The 8502-nt window shown below is 32.5% G+C and overlaps 1 long non-coding RNA gene and 1 pseudogene across 1 annotated transcript in view; both read left to right on the forward strand.

Moving 5' to 3' along the window:
- Positions 1 to 5132, forward strand: part of LOC140919601 (uncharacterized) — a 10073-nt gene extending 4941 nt beyond the window's left edge. Inside the window, exon 3 of the long non-coding RNA XR_012162284.1 lies at positions 5071 to 5132. This is a non-coding gene — a long non-coding RNA (uncharacterized lncRNA). The remainder of the gene's footprint in view (positions 1 to 5070) is intronic.
- LOC140919582 (uncharacterized) lies at positions 1486 to 1982 on the forward strand (annotated as a pseudogene).
- Positions 5133 to 8502: the final 3370 nt, after the last annotated feature.

Consider the following 8502-nt stretch of genomic DNA (forward strand, 5'->3'; position numbering starts at 1 on the left):
AGTTTCCAAGAGCTTAAGAAATGATTGACCTTTGCACCAATCTTAGTATTACCTGACCTGAGTGAACCTTTTGTAGTATATTGTGATGCGTGTGGTTCCGGATTAGGTGGAGTACTTATGCAGGATGGAAAGGTAGTAGCATATGCTTCTAGGCAACTGAAGATTCATGAGAGAAACTACCCTACCCATGACCTAGAACTAGCAACAGTTGTCTTTGTACTTAGGATGTGGAGACATTATTTATATGGATCTAGATTTGAGGTTTTTAGTGACCATAAGAGCCTTAAGTATCTTTTTTACCATAAGGAGTTGAACATGAGACAACGTAGGTGGATGGAATTTCTTAAAGATTTTGATTTTGAGCTTAACTATCATCCTGGAAAGGCCAATGTAGTGGCTGGTGCCTTGAGTAGGAAGACTTTGAGTGTGTCCGCTTTAATGGTTAAGCATAGTGAGTTGTTGGGACAATTTAGAGACCTTAGTTTAGTTTGTGAAGTGACACCAGAAAGTATTAAATTGGGAATGTTGAAGGTAACTAGTGGACTATTGGAAGAGATTGAAAAGAGTCAGAAGTTGGATTTGTATCTTTTAGATAAGTTACAGTCGATTGACCAAGGGAGATAACCTGACTTTAAAATAGGTGTGGATGGAATTTTGAGATTTAAGGAGAGGATTTGTGTTCCCGATGTAGAGGAGTTAAGAAAGATGATCTTAGAGGAAGGACATAGGAGTTGTCTAAGTATTCACCCTGGAGCCACAAAGATGTATAAGGACCTCAAGAAGATATTTTGGTGGCCTAAAATGAAAAGAGATGTTGCTGAATTTGTGTATGCTTGTTTGACTTGCCAAAAATCTAAGGTAGAACATCAAAAACCTTCAGGTTTGATGCAACCTTTGAGTATTCCCGAATGGAAGTGGGATAACATCTCTATGGACTTTGTTGTAGGCCTACCTCGAACTCCAAAAAGGTACGATAGTATTTGGGTTATTGTGGATAGATTAACTAAATCTGCTCACTTTATTCTGATAAACATAACTTATTCTATGGAAAGGTTAGCTGAAATATACATAAAGGAAATTGTGAAGTTGCATGGAATCCCATCAAGTATGGTCTCGGACAGAGATCCTAGGTTTACCTCTAAGTTTTGGCAAGGTTTACAAAGCGCTTTAGGTACGAACCTTAGGATGAGTTCAGCATACCACCCACAAACAGATGGTCAAACTGAGCGAACCAATCAATCCCTAGAAGACTTGTTGAGAGCTTGTGTGTTGGAACAAAATGGAAGTTGGGATAACTTTTTGCCACTTATAGAGTTTACCTATAACAATAGTTTCCACTCTAGCATTGGAATGGCCCCTTTTGAGGCGTTGTATGGGAGAAGGTGTAGGACCCCTCTGTGTTGGTTTGAGACGGGTGATAACCTTGTGTTAGGACCTGAGATTGTTCAACAAACTACTGATAAGGTAAAAATGATTCAGGAAAAGATGAGAGCATCTCAGAGTAGACAAAAGAGTTACCATGATAAAAGAAGGAAAAACCTCGAATTTCAAGAAGGTGATCATGTATTTCAGAGAGTTACTCCAACAACTGGGGTTGGTCGGGCATTAAAAATGCGAAAGCTTACTCCTCGGCTTATAGGACCTTACATGATTCTTAAACGTGTCGGTAACGTGGCATATCAGATTGCGTTACCTCCTTCTCTTTCTAATCTTCATAGTGTCTTCATGTGTCTCAACTTCGCAAGTACATTTTTGATCCCTCGCACGTGATTGAGTCAGACAAGGTCCAAATAAAAGAGAATCTAACTTTTGAGACCTTACCGCTACGGATCGAGGACCAAAAGACCAAAGAATTAAGGGGTAAAACGATTTCATTGGTTAAGGTTGTCTGGGGAGGTGCTACTGGTGAAAGTGTTACGTGGGAGGTCAAAAGCCAGATGCGCGATTCTTATCCAAAACTGTTTCCGTCAGGTAAATTTTGAGGACGAAATTTTTTTCAACAGGGTTTTTTAGTGCTAATCTGAACATTCCCTTTTTATTATTATAACAATTATCTTCCATTCGAACTATATTCTTGAAGCAATGTTTTCACAAATTTAGTGGCGATAGCAAACAACAATTTAGGTGCATTGATGTAACTTCTTATTTACATCATAGTCTCATACATCCTTCGTAAATGGTTAATATCATGTATTATAAACTAAAAAGTTTGTCGTGTGAATTTGCCTTTTCTCCTCCAGACAATAGTGATATGATACTTCCAATTTTAATTTGTTTCACTAGTCATTTCGTAGGGTCGTAACATTCAGTGTGAGAAACAAGGTTTATATCTTTGTTGTGTTTGAATTGAATAAATGTATGTTGAGTCAGTTTAAAGTTCATTACTCCTCCCTTGAAATTTGAATAGCATATATTATCTATTATTTATAAAGAAGCCAAATAAATGGTACATGCACACAGAATGCCAAAAATTGCAATGTGTATATATGCATCGGTAGCAGTTTCTCTATCCTCTCTGCTTTAGTTTGTTTTCCTCACATTCTCATTTGTTTATTACATCTTTCTGTGAGTTGTAGAACAAACAGTAGGCAATCTATTTTTTTTAGATAATTTATTTATTTACTATTTATTTATTTATCACTTATTTTTTTATTTATTTAATTATTTATTCATTTACTTACTTATTTATTTATTTTATTATTTATTTATTCATTTACTTATTTATTTATCTATTTTAGTATTTATTCATTCATTTACTTATTTATTTATTTATTATTCTACTATTCAACAACTTATCTATTTATTTATTATTTATTGTATCATTTATTTATTCATTTACGTATTTATTTATTATTTATTTTATTATTTATTTATTCATTTACTTATTTATTTATTTATCACTTATTTTATAATTTATTTAATTATTTATTCATTTACTTACTTATTTATTTATTTTATTATTTATTTATTCATTTACTTATTTATTTATTTATCACTTATTTTATAATTTATTTAATTATTTATTCATTTACTTACTTATTTATTTATTTTATTATTTATTTATTCATTTACTTATTTATTTATCTATTTTAGTATTTATTCATTCATTTACTTATTTATTTATTTATTATTCTACTATTCAACAACTTATCTATTTATTTATTATTTATTGTATCATTTATTTATTCATTTACGTATTTATTTATTATTTATTTTATTATTTATTTATTCATTTACTTATTTATTTATTTATCACTTATTTTATAATTTATTTAATTATTTATTCATTTACTTACTTATTTATTTATTTTATTATTTATTTATTCATTTACTTATTTATTTATCTATTTTAGTATTTATTCATTCATTTACTTATTTATTTATTTATTATTCTACTATTCAACAACTTATCTATTTATTTATTATTTATTGTATCATTTATTTATTCATTTACGTATTTATTTATTATTTATTTTATTATTTATTTATTCATTTACTTATTTATTTATTTATCACTTATTTTATAATTTATTTAATTATTTATTCATTTACTTACTTATTTATTTATTTTAATATTTATTTATTCATTTACTTATTTATTTATCTATTTTAGTATTTATTCATTCATTTACTTATTTATTATTCTACTATTCCATCACTTATCTATTTATTTATTATTTATTTTATCATTTATTTATTCATTTACGTATTTATTTATTCATTTACGTATTTATCTATTTATTTATTTACTTATTTTTATTATTTTTTTATTAATTTACTTATTTATTAATTAATTATTTCTTTATTTATTTATTTTTTATATATTTATTTATTCATTTGTTTATTTATCGTAAGTAATTTATTTGTATTTGGTGGTTATGTGGCTATAATTCTCTCGCGGACTATTACAGACGACGACCGACAAAGACACGACCCGTTAGCAGATCAGATTCATTGGAAGCAATCTTCAGTTGAGGTAAGGGGTGGAATGAGGTTCGATCTTATGAGTATAAAATAACGTGAGATGAACGGGAATGCTGAAATTTCCAAATGTTCATTCGGGGCTTACTACGTACAGTTGAGCCCTATTGAGTAATAATAATTAATTGATAAGATGTGAATGGTAATAGTGAGGACTAAAAATATAATTTAGCAACTTGTAGAATTGTCGTGAATTTATTTATATTAAGATTGCATGTTGTTTGATTTTATGAAATCTTATGTTGATTGTTAATGTATGAATGATATGAACTTGAATGTTTTGTTACTTGATTGAATTTGTGATATTACTAGAATGTGTCACCGATTGAATTCCTTATTATGTGATTGATGAAATTGGATTGTGTATTGTGAGTAGTGTAAACCAAATATTGTGATTTTATTGTGACTAACTGATAAATATATATAATGATGAATATTGTGAAGTCAAACTGAAACTTAGTGAGTAGTGATGATCGAGTAAGTCTGAGATAGGTGTTGTAGATTTTGGAGTTAGGATTGTTTTGTCATCATATAGGGAGGGTCTGACAAACCTAGTAATTCGGGGAAGTACAACTGAATGAGCCTGATCGTGGAGGGCTACAGTCGAACTGTAAGGTAAGACTGATAGACCTTGGGGGTACACCTAGTGGGGAATTCCTAAGTGGATTAGTGGGTTATTCCCTAAGGCCGGGAACTACCGTGCAACACAAGAGTACCCCGACTGTCGCGTATATGTGTCTCGGGTTGAGTTGAGGGGATCTATGAGGACTTGGCCATTCATGAATTGTCCGTCCACTCTTGTAGTGGCATAGTATCAGGCCTCCTAACCAAGTACTTCAGAGTAGAATGGTACCAAATGATGAAGTATAGAGTATAGGACATGCATAACATTTCATTATTTTGATTGTCTTATTATGAATGAATTTGATAAGTTGTTGATATTATACACTTGACTGTTTTGAGATTGTGATAATTTGATTGTTTCCGTGTTCTCCTCGTGTATTTTACACTGCTACATAATTTCGATACTCACCCCTCGTTGTTTGTGTTTGGCGTTTGCGATGGACGCAGACGAGTTGTAAATTACAGGTGATGACTAGTACCATTGGAGAGGCGGGAGTCATCATGTCCTGAAGACTCTATTTATACGCATTGTATTGATGTTATTTTGAGTATATTTATTTTGGGAATTCCCGCTCTGATAGTGACATCGGGTGGGGACTATATTTGTACTACATTTGAAACATAAGTATGTGTACTTCAAAAAGGATTATGTTGTTGATATTATGATTTCGATGTCATTATGTTTGATGAAAATTTTGGATTTATGTGACATGTTTATGATTACGTGATACTCTTTATAAAAAAAAAAATTATTTGGGGTTTAGGGTTCAGCACGACGCGACAATCCCCGCACGGATAAGATGAACCAACAAATCACATGGCATCATCTTGTGGCCCATCCGGTCACCACTATCATCATGGCCAATCCGATCACCATGTACAATAATATGCATGAGCATACTCTGACTCTTTCCATGACAATCAATAAGTAAATGTAACCATTAAAAGATTCCCCATTTTTAATACTCATTTTAACATTAATGATTTTCAAATTCCACACAGAGCATACTCAAACATTTATTTTCACCACACACATCAAGTTTAATCCACAATTTACATTAAATTCGATCAATTTAAAAACCACAAAATCCATACAAAGTTCAATAATCAATCACCACAAATTTTCAAACATTAATCACACATATTCAATCTCCCAAATTTTCAACCATAAATCACCACAACAACATTAAAATATCGAGGGGATAACTACATAAACAGGTAGAATTGAAAACAATGATTTATAACAACAATACAAGGGATTAACAATTCTTGGGTTTAACTTATCATTAATCTCAAAGGAACATCCAATGTTAATTTAGTTCTTCATTTAGAATTCCACTTAAAAGCTTAAATGAAATTCATGTATTCGCTACTAGAAATGTATCTAGAAAAGGATTAACCAAGGCAAATAAATTAAGCATCCATTAAAATCAAGTTTAGTCGTGAAAAACAAAATTCAATCAAGCTAAACATAACATCAAGCAGCTTGAGTGCAACATTTTGTTTCAATCTCTTCTCCATAAAAAAATGAATTGATGAAGTCATCAACACATAAATTCAAGATTCCAATCAATTTAATCAACTAAAACAGAATCGAGAATCAAAAGGAGAAAAAAAAGAGAAGAAAAAAAAATAAATAAATAAATTAACATAAATTTCAACTTCAATTCAAACTCATTAATTTGAAAACTCAAACACATCAAATTTATTTTCCACAAATCTACACCTCAAATACATCAAATTTCTATTCCACAAAATCACAAATAATTTCCTAAATGCAAACTAAAAGTTTGGAAGGAACCCTTACCTTAATGATAGCTCTAACACGCGATTACGGTATTGTAATTAATTCTTGTGAAAACTTCGCTCAAGTCATCGCTTCCAAAGTTAACTCACTAGCACCGCGTCGTGGCAAGGAGCAACTTTACCTTCTGTCACTTCTTGAAATGAAGCTTAAAAGTTGAAGAAAAATGGAGGTTTGAGTTTACGGGTTTTGGTTTTTCGAAACTGGAAGCAGAGAAAGGAAGGGGAAGTTCGTGAAGCTCAGGTTCTGTTTCTCTTTTCTTTTCTAATTCCTTTCCTTCCTATTCCTTTATATATATATATATATATATATATATATATATATATAATAAATATCTAGATATTTGTAAAAATTAAAAATTACCAAAATACCCATCACTTCTTAAACCACTTTTTCAGAAAAATATCTTCTCTCGCCGCAATTCAATTGGCAGATGAATTTTTCTGAAAAACGATGCATCTCAGAAAATTTTCTTTTCGACAAAAGATTAACTACACTTAATCTAATTTATTTATCGACGAATAATTTTAATCGGGCATCAAAAGATATTTTTGGGAATTAAACTCACAAAATAACAATAACTTGGCTAAAAAGCCTTAGAGTTCAATACCAAAATACACCAAGTATATAAATTAGAATTTAAAACTAGGGGTCTTACATTACTACCCCCTAAAATTAGTTTCGTCCTCGAAACTACGCGTCAATAAACAACTCAGGGTGTTGTTCCCTCATCTTGCTCTCCAATTCCCATGTCACATCTCCAGTAGTTGGGTTCAAAATTACCTTGACCAACGAAACATCCTTGTTCCTTAACTGCTTAATCTTCCTATCATCAATTCTTACAGGTAATACTTCAAATGACAAGTTATCCTTCAGTTGAATTGTGTTTTGTTTGATCACATGAGACGGATCTGCAAGATATTTCTCTAACTGTGACACATGAAACACATCATGAATATTGGACAATATCGGAGGCAATGCAATCCGATAAGCAATCGGTCCAATTCGTGCAGAAACCTGATATGGTCCAATGAATTTTGGAGTCAATTTCTTCGATTTCAAGGCTCTACCAACTCCAGTCGTAAGCGTGACTCTCAGAAATACATGATCACTCTGTTTGAATTCTATAAGGTTTAGCAACTTGCTTAACCTTGTTCTGATAATTCACCCGACTAGGGCCTCCTGAATTAAAATTCCCTCCTCGGCTAGCCCTCTTATTTTTCATATCTTCCACTTCTCTACATTTTTCTACAAGCGCTTGGAAACGTTGAATTCCCAAGGGTAAGACGGAGTCTTGAATCTCATACTTTAGTCCGTCTTGGAAACGACGACACATGAATGGTTCATCAATCTCTTCACGGAAAAACCTGAAGTATCTCGATAGCGATTCAAACTTAGCAGCATATTCACCCACGGTCATGTTCCCCTGATGCAGTTTCAGGAAATCATCACCCAACTTAGTCCTGGTACTCATCGGGAAGTATTTGTCTAAAAACTTCCTTTTGAATGATTCCCAGTTCACCTCCTCGTGAGCTAATCTCATCAACAGTCTTGCACTCCTCCACCAGTACTCAGCATCCCCTAATAGCATATAAGTGGCATAGTTGACCTTCACTTCTGCCTGACAGTTAATCATTTCGAAGATCTTCTCCACTTCTTGGATCCATTGATCCGCTTTCTCTGAATTTTCATCCCCCTTAAACTTGGGAGGATTGTAACGACGGAAGTCTTCCAATCCTCTTGACTCTGCAGCACGGATCTCTCTTCCCCTCTTTTCAAGATCACGTTGCGTCTTGGCAGCAGTCTGTGCAGCAACAGAAGCAGCCATGTTATTCATAGCCTCTACCATTCGATCGTCTAATAGGTATTGGCTCTTGGAACGTCATCCCTTCTTGGCGGCATGGTTTTCCTATAAAACCATCATCAAGTAGAGTCTTAACACTACTTCAAATAATTCCAAAACTAGCTTCCGACCACATCAGCACATAATAATTATTGCGGACCTGACAACTCAACCCACCTAAACCGACGCATGATCAGATAACAACTCCCAACTTACAGGTTGACCTACAATCTATAACCAAGGCTCCACA

Source organism: Cicer arietinum, chromosome 3 (genome assembly GCF_000331145.2).
Source record: "Cicer arietinum cultivar CDC Frontier isolate Library 1 chromosome 3, Cicar.CDCFrontier_v2.0, whole genome shotgun sequence".
Classification (NCBI taxonomy): domain Eukaryota; kingdom Viridiplantae; phylum Streptophyta; class Magnoliopsida; order Fabales; family Fabaceae; genus Cicer; species Cicer arietinum.